At 35.6% G+C, this 20145-nt stretch overlaps 1 long non-coding RNA gene across 1 annotated transcript; it reads left to right on the forward strand.

The window, feature by feature from the left end:
- The first annotated feature begins 595 nt into the window (after positions 1-595).
- LOC308060074 lies at positions 596-15495 on the forward strand. The gene is made up of 2 exons (XR_013926584.1): positions 596-9432; positions 9494-15495. It is a non-coding gene; the product is annotated as an uncharacterized lncRNA (long non-coding RNA).
- The last annotated feature ends 4650 nt before the right edge of the window (positions 15496-20145 follow it).

Genomic DNA, 20145 nt, shown 5'->3' on the forward strand with positions numbered 1-20145 from the left:
TATCATGCTTGCTTTAACACACTCATAAAGCTAAAAGGTTCATTTAATGGCTTGCAGATCTAATAAAAATGTTCCATGAAGGATAAGATGTAAGTGTTCAAGATAGAGTTAATAGTAAAGAACATTTTCTCAACTCTGAGAAGCCAAATAAGGACAACTTATCTTGTCGATGACTGATTTAGTAAAAGAAGCTGCAATTATCTTTACTGATGAATGTTTGTAAAAGAAAATGCAGTTGTAACAGGAACTTTTCATTTCCAAAAAGGAAATCTGGCAGGGTGTGAAGTATCTAAGTCAAAGTCAAAAATGTCACAGCCATTTTTAATCAGGTCCAGGAGCAAAGGCTAAACCCCCAAATAGAAGGAAATTACGATACATTTGTCTTTTTCCTTCTCTTTGTACTTCCTAAATCTGTTAGACTTGCAGGAAGGAAAAGGTTCTGAAATGGAAATTAGAGTTTGAACAACAATATCTTTCTAATTTCTATTTTTAAAAACAAAACTGACCTCCTATTGCTATTGTTCAAGGCAGAGGAAGAAGATGTCTGGTTCAGTACTTTCTTTACTGATGCATTGTGTGTTTGTTTCTTTGTTTGTTTGTTTGTTTGTTTTTTTATAGAGAGTACTATTCTCCCTACTAGCTGTTCTATATTCTTCCCTTCAACATAAAACTTATTTTTAAAAAATATCTCTAGAATGATTTAAAAATACTCTACAAATATGGGACTATGGAAAACCTTAAAAAATAAGTTTCCAGTTCTGCGTTCTGTTCTAAAGGCACTAATTTAAGTTTTGAAGTTGAAATTTACCAAGGTGGAATAATTTCTTAGGAAATCGGATGGCTGTAAGTGGAGCCAGTTTCTTTCACACCCATTGCCTTTTTTGTGTGTAGTATTACTCTAAAAGCTTAGAAATATTTATTAAGAATAAAGCCCACTGAGATCAATAGAGCAAGACTGAAGAGAACTAGCTATTTTTTCACTTAAATGTACATATCTGAAAATGTAGAACTTCCTGAGGGCAGCAATATAATGTGCTCCAGGATTAGAATTGTGATGTGATTTGAAGTTCACACTTGGAATTATCCTCCAGTCATTTCTGCCAACTGTAATTGTCCAGCCTTCGGCATTAAGAAGGGGAGAGGGAAATGCAACCATCTATTGGATGATGTCTGAATGAAACATAATTTTCTGGTTTTGCATATGCAGTTCTACACTAATTTTTCTGACTTATGTAAAACCCTTCATTTATCTTGGTTTTTACAAAATGCCTTTTTCTTCCAAGGGGTACTTTAGCTGTAATGAATGAAATTCAACTATTTGTGGGTAAAGCTGAAATAAATATTGTTCTGAAGAAGTTGTGAGCCCTGTTCTTGAAAAAAAACCTGTCAGAAGTATCATTGCATTTTTAGACCAAATGTAGGCCATATAAATTATCTAGAAATTTATACCTGAAAAAACAGGAAAAAAGACTAATATTTTAATCTTCATTCTTTGAGCTTATCTTGAAATGTTATGGAATTAAATTCTGATATACTTGCACTATCTCTCAGTTTTGTTTCTGCTGAACAATGGATAGGTGACAATTTAGCTACAGGCCTGCATCCATAAGCAAGAGTTTGGTTACATCTAGGGTTTGTTCAAGATTGTAAGTGGAGTTAAAGAAAGACTTCTTAAACTGTCATCTCCATAGTCCTTGAACTGACACTGAAAAAACGTACCATGGAAAGGAAAGTTATTTGGTTATTAGCTTTTTCTTCTGTGGGATCTAATAAGCAGAGTATGAAAATATCATTAGAAATTCTTCATGGTATTTTTTCTAATGCAAACCTACAACACAAATTGTGAACATCCCACTTGATCTCAGTTTGTGCTGTTATCTACTAAAAATGTTCAGGATAATTTGACATTTGTACAAACAAGAAGAAATACAGCATATTTATTATCGCTCTCTGCTTCTGCCTACTTTCTGGTTGTGCATGACAGTATGAGGCAGGTACCCTTGTATACAATGACTTTCATTTCATTTGCCAGTTATTTTTGTGAGTGGTAAAGTTGGTATTTTGGTCTCATATCTCCTAACTGAGGTTGTTATTTCTATGCCATAATTTACATGTCAGTATTATGAAACTCAATAAATTGTGAGTAGCAAACCCACCACATTGTTTTTCAATATGCTGTCTGAAATGAGACTGTGAGGAAAAGAGAATACTAAAACTAAAATTAGAAAAGGAACAATTGGTTTGCATTAAAAATCTGCCATTCTGGTAGAATCTTATCAATGTAACACATTGGGCTGGGCTGCTCTCAGTTTGTGATCATGTCTGTATCTTGGATTACTTGTACCTTAACATTGTGGATCAGTTATTTCTAATAGAATAACCAGACTTGGCTTTGGTAGAAGAAGAAGAGACTATTAAGAAGAAAAAAAACCCAACCAAACTAATCAGAAAAAGGAAAGAATTGTGTTGCCAACTCAATTAAAAAAAAATAAAATTAAAAAAAAAATCTTGGATTTCCATCACTGTTTGATAGTTGCCTTTTTTTCCGTATACCCTTCCGTGTTGTTTCATTGTTGCTGACTATTTATAGTAGTTTCACTAATACTGTAACTCTTAAAACATTTTCCCTACTTTTATTTTAACTTGTCATCCCATGTGGCATCCCAACAGACAAGATACCTTTGCCTGCTGCTCCTTTTACAAGCAGTTGTATCTTCCCAGCCCCTCTTTGTTCCTGATTCCAGCTTCTCAGCAACAAGCTACAGTTCTAGGACTTCACTAAAGCAGAAATATAATCTGGAAAGGACTTTAAAAATCAGATAATTTATTTCCCAGAATAAAAGAAAATTAATTAATCTATAGCAAAATCTTGGAGAACAAGTAGTCAAAAAGATAGATAATAAAGTGCTTCAGATTCCTTCCCACAAGAATATTTTAAAACTAACCTGCATCTACCCTGCATTTTAAACCCATTTGTCATCATTTGATCAGCAAGGACATTCTTCAAAGAATTGTCAGCTTACTCTCAGTCTAAAGGCAAACCAGACCTAATTATTTCAGCTTTTTCTCTTAGGTCAGTCATGATTTGAAACCTTGTGATTAACCTCATTTCTTTCTTCTAGACTTTCTCACACTGACTTACACATTTACTGAAGTACCATGGCCAAGACTGAGCAGAGTAATCAAGCTGATGCTTGCCTAATTTTGATTTGGTATTAATACATCCCAATATAGCATGTCTTTGGTAAGGATGTGAAATTATTGTCTCTTGTTCAAATTGTGATCCATTATAAAGCCCCAAAATCCTTCTTCCACTGTGCTACTCACCCCATTATTCCTCATTCTGTATTTCTACAGCTGGTGGCTCCGGTATAGGCACAGCACTTTTTATTACCCCTATTGATTTTTTTTTATGAGTATTTCACAAATTTTGGCTTATTTTAAATTTTGATCTTGTCCTCTAGTGCCCCTGAAGTCCCTTCCAGGTTTTCTTTTAATCAGAAAATTTAAAAATATGCATTCTCCTCCATCCTCCATGTCATGTGAAATTTCTATCAGTAAACCCTTCCGTTATAATAATATTATTGATAATTAGTCTTTGGAATCATCTTTCCTAGCCAGTTTTCCACACACACATCATTTCATCTATTTCATGTTTGATTATCAGAATATATTTCCATTGAAAGCTTTAGAAAAGCCAAGACATTTGTTGAACCTCCTATTCATAAGGCTGCAATTCTAATGTAAAAAAAGCAAGGTCACAAAGAAGAGGGGTTTTGTTTCTTCACTACTTGAATCTACAAGCTTTCTAAATCTTTTCCTCTCAGCTGGTCTGTTCCTGAGGACTGAAACAGAAAAAGCAGTAGATTGTATTTCCTGACATCATTGTTTGTAATTTCCTGTGTTGAGCAAGAGTAATCCTTTCCTCAGTCTCTTCTTACACTGAATGCACTTGCAGAGCAAATTCTTGTTATCTTTCATTTTTACTAATGACATCTCATCCTTCGCTTTGCCCTTCCAGTCCTGATAAGCGTATGCCACACATCTGATTGTGTCCTCTTTAGTAAGACCTCCTTTCACTCCCTCCCATTGCCTGTTTCCAGTTAAACTCCAACTCCTAATTTCTATGAATTTAGCCCTGGTTTGGGTTTTAATTCTAATTTAAACTCCCATTAACAACTGCAATGCCAGTTTTTCAAATTCTAACTTGTTCTTTCTGCCCTCTGAATTATGACGGCTGAATTTGGAACCATTGTGACTCCCCTGGATCAGTGTCTGAAGAGGTGCTTCTGCCTCTCAGGTGGGAGAGATGAGTATTACTTGTCTGAATAAATTATTGCCTCAAAACAGTAATAGAAACTAGCTGAGTTGAACCAGCACTAACATACAGGTTCTATTAACCTCAAATTACCATTACAGATAAGCACGTATTCAGGCAATGTCTTGTACAAACAAAGCATGCTACTGTATTAAATCCATAAAGGAATAATAGACATTCCAGTAGGCAAAATGCTGCCATTTTGCAAAGAAGACTATGCAAGATGATTTGTAATTAGACTACGTCCAGCTTCTTAATACTGACCTCAAAAATATCCAATATAAATAGTGATAAATAGTATGTTTTCAGAAAATAGCAACCCATTATGATAAAAGCTATTTTAAAGCTCTCCGTCAGTGGCATTTAATTATCCTGAAAGTGAATCAAGCTGACCTCGTATAAATCTACACTAAGGTATTCATTTTACTGGGAAAACTCCCAAGTTAACTCCTATGCATCTTTGAAAGACTGTGGGTGAACAGAATCCATTCGGTTGTTTCACTCACCATGTTTTAAAAAAAGCAAAGGACAAAATCATCACTTCAGAATCCGATTGGATCCCAGACAGAATGGAAGGGCAAGAAATTCTGCAACCTCATATATAAAAGACTGACTTTTATCAATTTTATCTTAAATATATCATTGCCTCACATGGATAATTATGCTATACTAAAATTCATTAGGCCTAATACCTTTAGAATACTGAAACCTTATCAAAATTTTGGCCTCCATAATGAATCTTGAAAACCTCTGTATACTGTACATAAACCCAGAAATACACAAAGATATAAATTTTCATTCCTATATACAACTGATTGTATAATCCTCCTTGAAAGTCAGCAGTTAGTTTACCATCATGCCTCATAATGATTTTGCTTTTTGAAAATGCTTAGGAAATGCAATAGAATATCTGTAATCTTTTCTTCATTGCAGGTTTTGAGATCTTCCGGTCTTCTTTTGCAACAGGAGAAAGCAATGACTCACTGACTCACTTTTTACCTTTCTTACTCCTTAAGATCAGGGAGTCTGTCATTTCCATTAAACTTTTTTTTTTTTTTTTTTTTTTTTTTTTAAGTCTTGTTACATTCTCTGAGCCATCTCTTGTGATGGTAGAGTCCATCATGAATATTTTATGTTTCGCTTTCAAAATAATGCTACAAGTCATTGTCCCAGGCTGGCAAGTACACCTAGGAAGTTGATCCATTATGCTAAACTACAATGAAGGATGTACACGCTAATGTGTTAATAGACCTCTGTCTGCAGTCTGTCGTGCCCTGTAGTTTCCTATGTCAAGTACAGCTGGTCAGGAGGTCATGGCTAATAATTATTTGCACATGCTGTGTGAAGGAATAGCAGAGTAAAGAAAGTCTATGTATCAAAAGAGCTTTCTCAGTGCAATGAAGCATAGGGAGTGAGCCAGAAGTAGGATGTGGATTCCATTCTTGAGAAGTATCTGCTATGTTGGAGCTCAGACATCAAAACATTTATTTAAAGGATAGATTGAGATCAATTCTACCAGTACCTTTTACTCAGCTCTGATAATCAAGATACTGCAAGATTTTCAAAACAGCTGGGTTAATTTTTTTAAAAAAGCCACAGGCACTGTAAAACTAGTTAAGTGAATTCTTACGTAGCTGTGAAATTGTTACTTGGAGCCTATCCATTCATACAAGTACCTTTTTGGGTTTTGGTTGTTTTTTTTTTTGTTTTTTTTTTTTTGTTTTGTTTTTGTTTTTTTTTTTTTTGTTGTTGTTGTTGTTGTTGTTGTTGTTGTTGGGGTTTTTTTCCGTACTAAAGCAACTTTTATATTTTAAAAAATATGTAAATTTCATAGGAAACAAATGGCTTATGCTGAATCTGTCTGCAAGGGAAGAAAGAAGATGGACTTGGAAAATACAAAGATAGATTGGGAGAACTTTGGTAAAAGGTCACATTTATATTATCTTATTTTGAATGCTTTGGAAGGACGAAATAATAGAAAATAGGAAAAGGAAAGGAACAAGATGTGTGGCAGAAGATTCTTTTATAAAGACTGAAATAATGAGGACTTGGGAGTGAATGTATCTATCTGTGCAATCAGAAGACTGCATCTGCAAGGCATCACCTACCCTAATCTCAGCCAGCAAACCTATGAGGGCAACAAAAATCTAACAGCTGTTATGAATTGAAGGAAAACCTGAGAAGTTGCTTTTACATCATAGCAAGAGCCTAACGAAAGGCTGGAGGTAATAGAAAACATTGAAGCATTTGTTGTTGTTTTAAGGGGAAATATTGTAATAGCAAGAACTTCAGGTAAGCCTTAGTAAACCCATCATTTATTGTGATCAGCACTTTCTATGAGGATTGGACAAACCCCAGAATTTTTGGTGGTTTAGTTCACCATTTGCATTTTCCTAGTTTGTAGGGTTGTTTTAAGGATGAAATCTGTCCACCCAAACACTATGTAGTTTTAAATTGAGAAAGAGACCCACTCAATGCAAAACAAAGTTCCTTAATGTAGTCAATGGGATTGTCCGTAATGGCTTATGTAGCTTAAATTGGTGGGTCTAAGTGAATGTGAATTATCCTCTGAATCAGTTTGGCTTTGAAAAATAATAGTCATCTGATTTGAATTTAATGCTAGTAACTTCATTGGCAGTGTCAGCAACCATAATCTGTCAAAGCAAGAGACTCTTTAGACACTTTGAATCCTTTGCCCACAGACAGCATACCTGCTAAAATGTCATGTACTGTCCAAGGAAGATTAAATGAATTCGTGAAATAGAGTCCATTGAAGGTTGCATAGAAATTATGACAAGCTTAAGAGTTTTCAGAGCTACAAATCTTGGAAGACAGGCAAGTTCTCAAGAAGAATGTAATCTATCTCGTCCATTTCTTGTATAATTTTTACCTCCTTTATGTGTCTCTCTGTAGCCATTTTTGGAGACAGGTTGCTGGTTTACGTGGATTTTTAGTTCTATCCACGTACAACTGCTTTCATGCTCTCTAGCTAGATGAGGATTTTTCCTAGCAAAATACCTTCTGAGTCAAGTTAGATAAAAGATTACTAAAAGTTTGTTGATTTTTTTTTCTCCCACTTTGTTTCAGCATGAACTTTTAGTACTTTTTTAGCTAAAAATTGTTCCTAGCTTCCCAACTCAGCCTTCTGAACTTTCTGGTAAAATTTCATTCTAATTGATTGACTACACTCTTGGTAATGTTCCTGCTAACTTTTTCTATAGCAGAATATATGAACATAAACAATCAGAGCTGAATGGAGTATTTTTGGTACACAGAGTATATCAAAACCAGTTCAGTTCAGAATGAACAAACATTTATAAGTACCAGATTTGAATAAGTTGAAAGACTGAGAAGAGAATAAAAGAGAGGGCAAATGAAAACAATCATTAGGGTCTTACTTTAAAATGTGTCTGGTTTTATTAACTTTTGGCTTCAATTTTGGATTTTTTTTTTTTTTTTTTTTTTTTTTTTTTTTTTAGGTCAAAGCATCTATCTGATTTTGGCAGTGTTTAGTTATTTCTATTTTTGGCTGCTAATCCATTATTTTCACAAGTTGACCAAAGATACTAGTCATGCATCAGATGGTGTGATAAAAACATGTTAGTTTTATTACCTTAGGTCTTAACTTTCTTTAGATAAAACTGGCTTATCTATTAACTACTGTTTTACTTCTCTAACACTTGCTGTAAGGACTCATTTTCCACCTGTAGTGATTTCCAGATTGTCTATTTTCAGTTTAAATTACTTAAAAATCATGCTTTTCGATACTAGAAGATTGAAAATATAGCATGCTGAGAGAGACATTGCTCATTATAAGGGTAGTAAGTATTTTTTTTTTTTTTTTTCTCTGTGGCTATTAGAAAGAGAAGTGTTATTTTTAGATTTCTTGCCATGGAACAAAATGTACAAGAAGAAGCAAAATGCCTGCCACTGTGTATTATGAAGAAAAGCAAACTGACTGGTTCACACTTAATGGTAGACTAGTCCTTTATTTTAGAGATGATGTATTTTTTCCTTGTGTGGACCATTTCTACTTACATGGAACAGTAGCTCTGAATATAGCTTACTTAACATAGCTGTGCCCTGCCCTGCCCTCAGCACTCAAAGGAAGTTATCAGGAGCTGGTTTGGGTGCAACCAGAAGAAAATTACTTCTGTAAAGCAATTGTAAAGCCTAGTTGGCTTTAGAAAATATGAAATACAAATCCATATATAATGCATGCATATCATAGGTTTCTTTATCTATTTTTTGCTATATATTTTTTTCTCCTTTCCTGGGGGAAAAGGATCCAGCTCCAAGGTCCTTGCCTGTAATGAATGTAAGCGTTCTTTTCCTCGCACTACTATTTAACAAACAAACAAACAACCACCCTCCCAAAAAAACCAACCAACCACCCAAACAAAAAAACCCATAGGTTAAAAACATTTCATACGGAGCATGATAGGTCATTAGATGGTGCCATTTGGAATAAGTAACTGCAGAGATCACACTGTAAATTATAGATATTCTTGCAATCAAGAAGGAATTAATTTAAAGAACTGTCATAATTACAGTTGTCACTGAAGTAATCTAAGTAATACTGGTTCTGTAGAAACAAAAAGAAGGATGCTAAAGAATATTTGTGGGGGATATATATTTTTTTTTAACAAAATTTTTCATAAACACACTTTTCAGCAGTAAAGTGCTGGTTGATTAAGTTCTTCAAGATAGCTTATGAATACTGTGCTGTTTGCTGTATCTATATATCTATCCAAGATATCCACAGGCCATTTTGTTACAAACCTCATTTCTGTCCTTGAGGATTTTCTCCACTCCAGCAGAAACCCTCCAGTGTTTTAGTGAGACAATCTTTTCTGAGATAATCTCCAAATGCCTTATGGTAATGAAGACAGCTGCTGTCACAGAGAAAAACTGCTCAGTTCATATAGTTTAAACTATATCAGATCTGTAATGGTTTATTGGTTTGCTAACGACATGCAATTAACTTGCAAACAGTGAACTATACATCCAGGATCAATAACAGTAGCACAACGGATAAACCACAAGACCATACATCATGAAATGTTAATAAATGCCTACAAATTTCTAAGTCTTTTATAACTAGTCCCCTGAAGGTCTAATGCTGTACACAGTTACAGCACACCCCCTAAGTCCTTTATAACTAGTCCCCTGAAGGTCGAATGCTGTACACAGTTACAGCACACACCCTCTACAGACACAGGCCATGTGGGTTACAGACGTACACCCTCTCATCAGGGAGTGCTGTGTTCCTCTGCCTGCAGACCCTCCTGCAGGGTATGTGATGCTGTGGCTTTACCTGTACCCATACCACTCCCTGTGACACCCCAACATGTGTGCTGGTGAGAAAGCCTCCATACGATCACATCCATAGCCCGGTGCAAGTCTCCCCGTGCCACAATCCTATGAGTGGGGTGCAGGTTGCTCCCAGCACCCCACATGACAGGGCTCTGCCTGTTCCAGGCAGAGGTGGTGATGCTGGTAGGGTGGCTGCTGGCAGTGCCCAACCTGGTGGGCTGAAATTCTTCCATCCCCCCATAATTTCTCTCCCTTGCTGTTGCAAATAATCATGTTTCTTTTACACTCCTTTTCAAGGTGATCTCTTTGATTCAAAAATCTCTTTAATTACCTGTAATTCTCTGATCACTCTTTAATCTGGCTGTGGGTCATTTTCCTCTTACAAATTACACTTTTTTTTTTTTTTTTTTTTTGGCAAATACTCTCCAGGCTGTTTCATCTACCCCCACATTTTTTCTGCTCACATTCTTATCTTTACTGGTACTGTTTGCCAAGCTATTGGCTGAGACTGAGCCATATAAACACCCCCATAATCGGCCTCCTTCAGTAAGATTGATGCTTTGCTTTTTCTTCCTGTCCTGTTTCCTCAATATCCACCTTGGTGTGTTCCTTCTAGATGGGATGCCAGTAACCACATCAGGTCTGTGGCTGATATTCTGTGTGTGGCTTATTATACTGACTTTGGCAGTTTGTCAGAATTTTTGGTTAAAATGTCCTCTTGTAACTGTTTAATATTTTGCTATTTCCACTTTCATTTGGCAACTTGCACCTTCCCCCTTTAATAAGTCCCAATTATGCACTGTAGGATTTCTGCACCCTATGAATATTATTTTCCTTAAATTAATTTCTTTTCTGAGTGAAAATATTAGTTCCTTATCCTTTTGTTAGCCTTTGCTTCCTTACTGTGTTGGTTTTCTGGTTAGATTTTACTATTTGGTTTTAGATCCCCAACCTATTATTAAAATTGGTGTTATAAATCCATCTTCTACTACTGTATGGCATTTAAGTTTTCAGTACTTAGCAAGCCCACCTTTTCTATGCTTCAGGACAAACTCTGGCTTGTTCTGAAAGTTAGACTTGTTGGGACTGAGGAATAAGGAGTAGATAGAGGAAACACCAAGATTATTTCCCTCCTCTTTTTTTCGAAACCCCTACTTTTTTTTTACTTTCTCACTACCATCCTCTCTTGCAGGTTTGGATTATCAGATTTTTAGGTAGTTTACCCAAAAAAGCTGCTTCTTTGAGGAATTTTCAAGGCTTTCCTAATGCAAGATTATCTATATCCTTTCTATATATGTGAATATTTCACTATATTTCACATTTTTGTGTAGGCAAATTTTCAAAACTTATGTCCTGTTATTGGAGAATCTAAAAATCCAGACCTCTGGGAGGATTTGAGACTTTAATAGAAAAGCTATTTTCTGCAATCCGACATAATAATGTATTGAACATATAGAACACAGAGAGGTCTTCCAAACTGCAGTAAGAAAAACATGTGGTTTTCCTTGGCATTTTGTTGATGCATTCTTTCAAAAGGTGAGATGTTTTTCAGCACAGGTGCTTTCTTAGTGGCATAGATATTTCCTGCTGAATTAGGTGATGAAGCTTCTTGTGTGATTGCACCATAAGAGCAGCAGTTTATTCATGTATATTCTCTATTGGTCTCTAGCATCATCTTTAGCAGTTCCAGCTTTTTGCATTGATTTATTTTTGCAGCCTTAAAAGATCTTTGAAAAACCCATTTGCTACATCTCCAATCTTTACTTCAAACCAAGTAAAATTTCAGCTGGTCAGCTGGACTGTATGACTCTAAGTCAGGCGAGGTTTGGGTGCTGAGTTTAATATTTATTTCTTTGACTGTCTTTTGTGCCACTAATGATTCCCTATTAGTTTTATTCAGTAATTACTTTTTTAATACCTGAAGGAAAATTTTCAATAGACTGTATGTGCATTTCAGATGTGTTCTAGATTGAGTCATCTTTCTTTGCTCAGATGGTTTCACATGCAGGTAGTTGCTTCTTCGGAATCTTCTTAATTAGGTCATACTCTCAATCTGATTGTGCTTGAACATTTTTTTTTTTTTTTTTTGGAAGATAGTTATCAGATAAAATATGCTTTTATACTCTGTGTTCTATAGGTGAGTTTGAACAAAAAGAATATTTAATTTGAAGAGGTTTTGGTTTTCTATCCCATGAGGTAGAAATGAGATTGTTTTATGCTAGTATGACAGTATCACAGTCTCGTAGCCCAGCCAGCAACTAAGTACCCCACAGCCACTCCCTCCCCCAGGTGGGATGCAGGAGAGAAAAGATAAAACCTGTAAGTGAGATAAGAACAACTTAATAATTGAAATAAAGTAAAGCTTAATAATAACAATCATAACAACAACAACAGCAAAACCAACAATAATTGTATGTAAAGCAGAGAGAGAGAGGAATAAAATGCAAGAAAGACAAGTGAGGGACAATACAACCGCTCACCACCTACTGACCGGTGCCCAGCCAGTCCTTGAACAGTGAATGGCCCCTCCCAGTCAACTCCTTCTGGTTTATACAGTAAGCATGAGGTTCTATGGTACAGAATACTTAGTGACAACTAAAACATCAGTGTGTTATCAACGTTATTCTCATACTAAATCCAAAACACAGCACTGTACCAGCTACTAAGAAGACAATAACTTTCTCTCAGCTGAAACCAGGACAGCCAGCCAGCCAATGTCCTGCCTTACTGTTATACCTTGGGGATGTAGGCTTTCATATTTCACCTTCTGGATGGATGAATTAGATCCTTACTGTGTTACTCACAGGAATATGCTAATAATCACATCTCTACCTTCATGAAATGGGGACTGCATTTATGATTCATTGGTAGTTCTTAATTAACACTAAAGACAATACTAGCCAGGTAGTTCTGGAACTATAGATGATTGTAAAGGTGGACTATGAGAAATACTGTGATACAAACTAATTTTAGGGTCCAAAATACGTTTTCTCCCTAATTACAGGTCTGGTAGCAGCACACAACATGAAGCTACATTAAAATTTGGTTTAAGCAGCAGTTCCTATGAAGAAGCTGATGTAAATGCTCTGATTCTGATCAGGGCTGGAGCTACTATTCAGCCCAATGAGTTGACACATACAGATAAGGGCTGAAATAAAAAAAGAGATGTCACACTATGTTTTGAGTCAGTTCACAAGGACCATCTGGCTATGCTTATGTCTCAAATGTCTAGAAGTTCCTAAGATAAACTTTATTAGACTAAGGTTTGGCTCTGATGAAGAAAGGCACCCCGCATAAATTTTGCTTGCAAGTGCCATTCCTATCAGTTCTGGAGTCCACTGGAAGAGCTGCCTACTCTAGTCACCTCTGACTCTTCTGGTGTTTCTTCTGCCTCATCTGACCACACCATGGCTTTGCACATTTCAGACGTGCAAAATCATCTTCCTATGTAGGTAGGCTAGCAGTTTGTTGTCTGGAATTCCCTGTTATGATGATGTGACTTGTAAATAGTCCCTTCTTTCAGTTTTGCACCCTCATGGGTCAGTCAGAATACACAACCTCAGCAGACTTTTACAATAGGAATTGTCATACCAAACTGAGAATAGGACCAGGGAAAAATAATTTCTTTGTAAACCTATGGTAACCTATAGAAGTAAAATGCAGTTAAGTAGTACTGTCATAGGAGAGTACACTGACAATTTTAGTAATGCTACTTCCAGTTTCTGTTAATACGTTTTCTTTCAATATAACTAGATAACCTGTGGAGTTGTAAACAATGTTCAGAAAAAGAACTATACATTTCTGCTACTTAGTATTTCTGCAACACAAGTTCCATTCTTGCCTTAGTACACAACTTAAAGCAACAGGGAGCCCTTTTAGACTAGTGCAGATTTTGTCTTTGCTTGCAAAGATAAACACAATGATTATTTTTTGCTTTCACACTTCCAATTTAATAAGCAAAATAAATAAACAGAAATTGAAATTGCTCAAAATAATTTATTCAGCAAGTGTTAACGTTAGTGTCCTGAGTGACAGAGATCTTATGAATATTGTGTTTATTATTAGCATATCAGAGCAGCTTTTTTTCCCAGAAAGATACATTGCCAAGAATCTTAGACCTTTGATTTGAACTTGTGAGTGCACACAGGTACCTTATTCATTTGTGTTGGATTACTAGAGTTAATGCTGAAAAAGAAAGACCTTATTGCAAAATTTTAATTCTGTAGTTTCTTACTGTACAAGCAGAAGGGAAAAAAGCAAGCTGTATCATCCAAACACTGCTGTTTCTTCAATCTCCTCATTTAATTTGTTGGATATTGAGCTTGTATTATAACAAGTTATGAGATGATGGAAGGTTATTTTGTCAGCAGCAATTTCATGGTTTGATATACTTTTTTTGATCAAAACTGCATGAAAATCATGTTGATGGAATCATTTCCATGATGCCCCAAAATGACAGTGAATGAAACTATTAATATAAGAAAAAAAATAATCCTGAGACTTCAGAATAGGGATCGTTCCTTCATGGTGATGCCTGATAATCTCTGTATTTAGCAATCAGTCAAGCTTTCTGCTATGAACACCCTGATTTTCTTTATATTTATATTTAACATCTCAGCCTATGTAAGATAAATTCCATTGGCTTATGCATGGAATATAGCAATGGCTGTCAGCGCAGATAAATGTTTTGTTCATCAAAATCAAAATGTATTCAGGTTTGTTTTTCAACTCAGAAGCAACAGTGATGACAAGAAGTATAGTTCCAATAGTTGATGTTTTCTGAATTCTCTTGCCCACATGAAAAAAAAAAAATCTAATGAAAAGTTTAGCATTATATATCTGTTGGCAAAGATACTAAAACATCTTTTAAGTCCTAACAGCAGTTATTTGTTAGAAAAATAACCATTCATATAGGATATGACTATTCCAAAGTATTTTATTTCACACTTACTGCCAGAGTCCTGTTTCACATAAAATCACTTGGGGTGTATGGTTAGATAGTTTCAATAAAAACAGAGTGAATGAGTGCCCCCAGTGACCAGCATGTATCAGAGCACTGCATTTGCACTGGAAAGGTAAAATAGCAATCACAGAAAAGATGACAATTATGTTAAATAAATTAGACTGCTGCTGGAATGCTTTGCTTCTGTTTTGTGTAAAAATATTGAAGGGGGATTTGGAAGCTGATCTCCCACTTTTCAGGGGAACAGAGACACCCCTGGGATGATGGCCCTGTCTAATTTTTTGTGGTAGGTTTCAAAATACCTTTTCTCTAAGGGACTGACCTTGCAGATAAATATTTTCTGTGCATCTGCTTAAGCAACTAACTGAAGTTTAGAAGGGACTGCAGTGCTTGCACCTCTGGTAATTCTGTGGTGAAAAGGAAGAAATAGGAATATTTTATCTTTTTTAGTGGAAAAAGTCTAGAAAAAGTATTTTTTAAAATGGTATCAACAAACAAGTGTCCAAAATACATCTAGAAGCAATTATTAGCTGATGATATGCTGAACAACCTAAATTATTTACCATTCCATATATAGAAAAAAATGTATATAAAAGAGGAAAAAATCCTTAAACTTTGAAATTATACTTTTATCACAATGTTTGTTATGGAATGTTCAGATATTTTTTTAAATTATTTTTATTTACATTAGTACTATAAATATCAAGTACAGAAGAATCAGATATTTTAAATCCTCTACAAACAGGTATCAGAAATAACTTCAGTGTGGTCCTGAGATATAAAGTTCAAGCCATGAGTGGTAACTGGAAAATTTTATTTCAAATTTTTGTGAATTTATGATAGTTGTGGTTTTTTTATTTTAAAGAATAAAAATTACAAGTAAAAATTTTGCTTCTTTTTTTAAAAAAAATGGAAATTATTGTTAACTGAAAAGAAAAAAAGAAAAATATGTACATATAACAAAAATACTACGTTATAGGAATATAAATTCACATTTTAGTTAACTAAGCTTTCATCTTTATGTATATCTGTTCTACTAACATTTTTCAATCATCCTTCATTAATGTTGTGCATTCTAAATTCATTGAAAATAGGGAATATATATTGCATAACATGTATACATCTCTGGAAAGCCTGGGCTGATGTACAAGACAATAAATTGTTTTTTATATCTGAAAGAAGGTGAAATGATAGAATGTCTGAATAATATATAAATAGGCTTTTTTGACTAATTTGTTTATGCTCTAATTGGCATCTAAGAATTCAAGACACAAGTAAGAACTCATCTCTTTTATATTATTGTTTTATGCTTTCTGTAAATCTTCCTTTCTTCAGACAAAGAATCCTTTGATCAGGCCATCTCGCTGCAGCTTTTCCATCAAACCAAGAACACACATGATGTGAAAGCTGTAAGTTAGGCCTGTCACATTGCAGTTGTTTCTGTTGTCATTAGATAAATTTAACTGATAAGAGCAGTACAATTTTCTGATATATTGCTGGACTTTTAAAATTTATTTACACTTCAAAGCTTGTGTTTAGGTAGATAGTACTAATAGGCACTTAATGTATTTTGAATCTCTGTCTTTCAAACTTTAAATAACCATGTGTAAGTTTTGTATGTTGAGATATTTGAGTAATTATGCATTAGCATAAGTTTTATGATGTTTAACTGGAAATAGAAATCAATACAATCTTTAAAAATTATTCTGTTGTGAAGCACAGAACACAACATTATAGAATAATTTTGTAGCTAATTCCATCTGATATGAAGTCTATTCAAAGCAGTATCATTTTCTAAAAGTTGCCAATAAGTGCTTCAGGATCTTCCTGTGCCTTGGAAATCGGATGTGAAGAAATCATATTAATATTGAAATTTCTCAAATCTTTGGCTGATAATTGGTAAATGAATAAAATCCTGAATTCAGGTCCCAGGTTCTTCAAAAATGTTTCAGTATCCTCTTTGACAAGGAGAATATTATCAGTCTGAAAGAGGAATTCCTACCATACAATCTGTAGGGCATACCTGACTTGCAAGGATGAATTTATGCTTCTCTTTTCTGGAACACTGAAAATGTGGTCATTTACCAGATGGAGATATATATATAATACATGCAAATCCTTGAAAAGTCTCCTGAATGCACAGTTTAATTATTTTCCAAAAGTGCATTAAAACTACTTCAATGTGTGGAATTCAAGTTACTACTTGGGACCTTAGGGTTGTATCAATACTGATACATCGGTGTGAGAATGAGACCATCTATACTAACAAATCTGTAGCACATTTGTATCATATTACCTTTTTGTAGCATTTGGCCTGTTCAGCCTGGTGTCTTTACTAAAGAACTCTTGGGTTCAGTTTAACTATTAGGACAGTCCATAGATCATTTCCAGTAGTCTGTTTTCCTTCAGTTGCCTGAAACTGAAACCTAAGGCAGTTTACTGGCAGAGATGTGGACCATTCTGTGTCAGTTAGCATTAATACTTGATACTGAGCTTGGATACATTTAATTTATTCTGTAGATAGGTATAAATAAACACATACATATCTGCATATGTAAAATAGGCTCTAATAGTCTAATATTATTAGCCCATGTTTACAAATAGAATATAGAGAAATTATATCCTGAAGGTCTCATGAGAAATATTCAACACATAACTTGAGTCTGGATTACCTACATCAGTTTAACACTATAGACACAAGTACTGATGCATTTTTTTTCCCTGCAGTATGGATAACGTATGGGTGTCTAGCACTGTGTTTCCCCCAGGATTTTACTATCAAAGTAAGAAATCTTAGCAAATCCTTTCATATGCTAAACACTCGTCAGAAAAAAGCTCTTGGAAGCATTTGTAACGAAAATAACGAGTTCTATTTGGTCCTAAACCACAATACATTGTCTTGGATGTATAGCGGTTAGATCCAAATAAGCCTGTACTTTTCTGTATGGGATAGACTTTTGTAATTTTAACACTGCATAAGAAAATGCATTTTGCATTGTACTGATATATTTTTTTTAACTTGAGTTTTGGAGGGATAACACTGTATATGTGCATTTATTTATCACTTTTACTTGAGATTTTTTGTGGGTATTGTTTCAAGTTAGGTACGGATTTTAAACCAATTTAAAATGTTTCTTTCATAAACAGTTTCTCATTCGTCACTGAATAAACTTGCATGCACTAACAGAGTTGAGAACTTTGGCAAGAAAGCATGTGTTTTATTAGATTGAAAAATGTACTAGTGAAAGAGCTTACTTTATATGTATATCTCTGCCCCTCAAGTGCTCTTTTGATCATGCTGTCAGGTAACCTGGAAAAGTAATTCTGTGATGCAAATACTTACAATGTCTTTAATTACAATTTTGTGGGGTTTTTCCTTCTGGGGGAGATGTGTTGCTTAATGGTTGAGATTTTCCTCACACCGTATGTGTTTCCACAGTATTCTTCTTTATTAAATTACAAAATTACCCTCGGAGAGATAGTGTCTATTAAACATTTTTTTTGAATACACAGAGAGCATCTGACCTGTTTGTTTTTTTCTGAGGAGTCCTGTTGCTACTGTAAGATGAGCACCACTTACAGACATTATAGGAAGCGTACAAGCAGAGTCAACAGAGGTATGATACTTATAAGAATACAAGTACTGTATACTTTTACTTATTCATGGAAGATAATATTTGGCTTTGAGTGAAGTATCTATTTTTTCTTGGCACAAGTGTTTCTTGTTTATTTCAAAACAATACAAACATTTTAATTGGATGAGGAAAAATAAGTCCTTTACTAAGGATAACAGATTTTTAAATTGTCCTTTGTTGTCACTGACATTTGACATCATGATATCAAATATTATTAGAGGAATATAACATTTCTGCAGCAGCCAAATTAATAAAGCCTTCTATTATATAGATATGTGTCTTATGTCTCCTTTCTTTCTCCCCAGTGCTCCACTTCCAAAACTCTCTCATATCACTTCCCACCTTGAATGGGCAACTGGAAGAATGTCCTTCCAGTGCCAAAGAGCATTAAGTGTGTGGGCTGACTTCCTGCACTTACTGGCCCCAGTCAGGTGCTGCCTATCATACTGGATAATCCCTTCTCCTTCAAGTAAAGTAGTAATTTAAAAGGCTGATCATAGAATATATCTAATCTTGTCTTTGAGATCTCCACCTTTCTGCCAAGCTCAGTTGAATTCAGACAACTAGTTTTAAAGGAATTTGGGATGGGATAGCAGAGGCAGCAAAATTATATGTACTTTGTTTACTTTTAAGAAACAGGCTAAGGATCTTAAAATAAAAAACTCTGAAGGAAAAATGTTACATTGTCTTAAAAAATAGTGCTTTGTTAAAAACTGTAGTAGATTTGTCTTGGCTGGATGCCAGGTGCCCACCAAGCCATTCTGTCACTCCCCCTTCTAGGCTGGACAGAGGGAGAAAATATGACAAAAAGCTCATGGGCTGAAATAAGAACAGGGAGATATTTACCAATTACTGTCATAGTCAAAACAGACTTCATTTGGGGAAGATTACTTTTATTTATTGCAAATTAATAAGACATTAGAATAATGAGAAATAAGAATAGATCTAAAACCACCTCCTCTTCAACCCTCCCTTCTTCCTGGGCTCAACTTTAGTCCCAACTCTTGACCTCCTCCCCCAACTGGCTCAGGGACATAGGGAATGGGGATTGCAAACAGTCCATGACACTTCATCATGTTGCTTTTTCCTCCTCACACTCTTCCCCTGCTCCAGCATAGGGTCTCACCCACAGGAGACAGTCCTTTATGAATTTCTCCAGTCTGGGTCCTTCTCACAGCTGCATTCTTAAGCAAACTGTTTCAGAATGGGTCCTTTCCATAGGGTATAGTCCTTCAGGAACAGACTGTTCCAGTATGGGTCCCCCATGGTGTCACAGGTCCTGCCAGCACACTTGCTTCAGCATGGGCTTCTCATCATGGGGCTACAGTTCCTGCAGGACCTTGCTCCAGCACAGGCTCTCCATGGGATCACAGCTTCCTTCAAGGCACATCTACCTGATCCAGTGTGGGGTCCTCCATGGACTGCAGAGTGAATATCTGCTCCACCATGGACCTCCATAGGCTGCAGGGGGACAACCTGTGCCACCATTGTCTTCATTACATGCTGCAGGGGAAGCTCTGCTCTGGTGCCTAAAGCGGCTCCTCCTCCTCTTTCTTCACTGACTTTGGTGTCTGCAGGACTGTTTCTCACACGTACTTACTCCTCTCTCCCGACTGCTGTTGCACAACAGTTTTTACCCCTTCTTAAAAATATTATCTCAGAGGTGCTACCAATGTCACTGATGGGCTCAGCTTTGGCCAGCGGCAGGTCCTTCTTTGAGCCAGGTGGAACTGGGTCTGTCCAACATGGGGACAGCTTCTAACAGCTTCTCACAGAAGCCACCCCTGCAGCCCCTCTGCTACCAAAACCTTGCCATGTAAGCCCAACAGAATAATATTTCAGCATAGTTTCCAACAGTAATGTTAATGAAATATGTTTCACAGAAAAGCTTGCTTTACACCTTGCCTTTAACT

Source organism: Falco punctatus (genome assembly GCF_963210335.1).
Source record: "Falco punctatus genome assembly, chromosome: 3".
Taxonomy (NCBI): Eukaryota; Metazoa; Chordata; class Aves; order Falconiformes; family Falconidae; genus Falco; species Falco punctatus.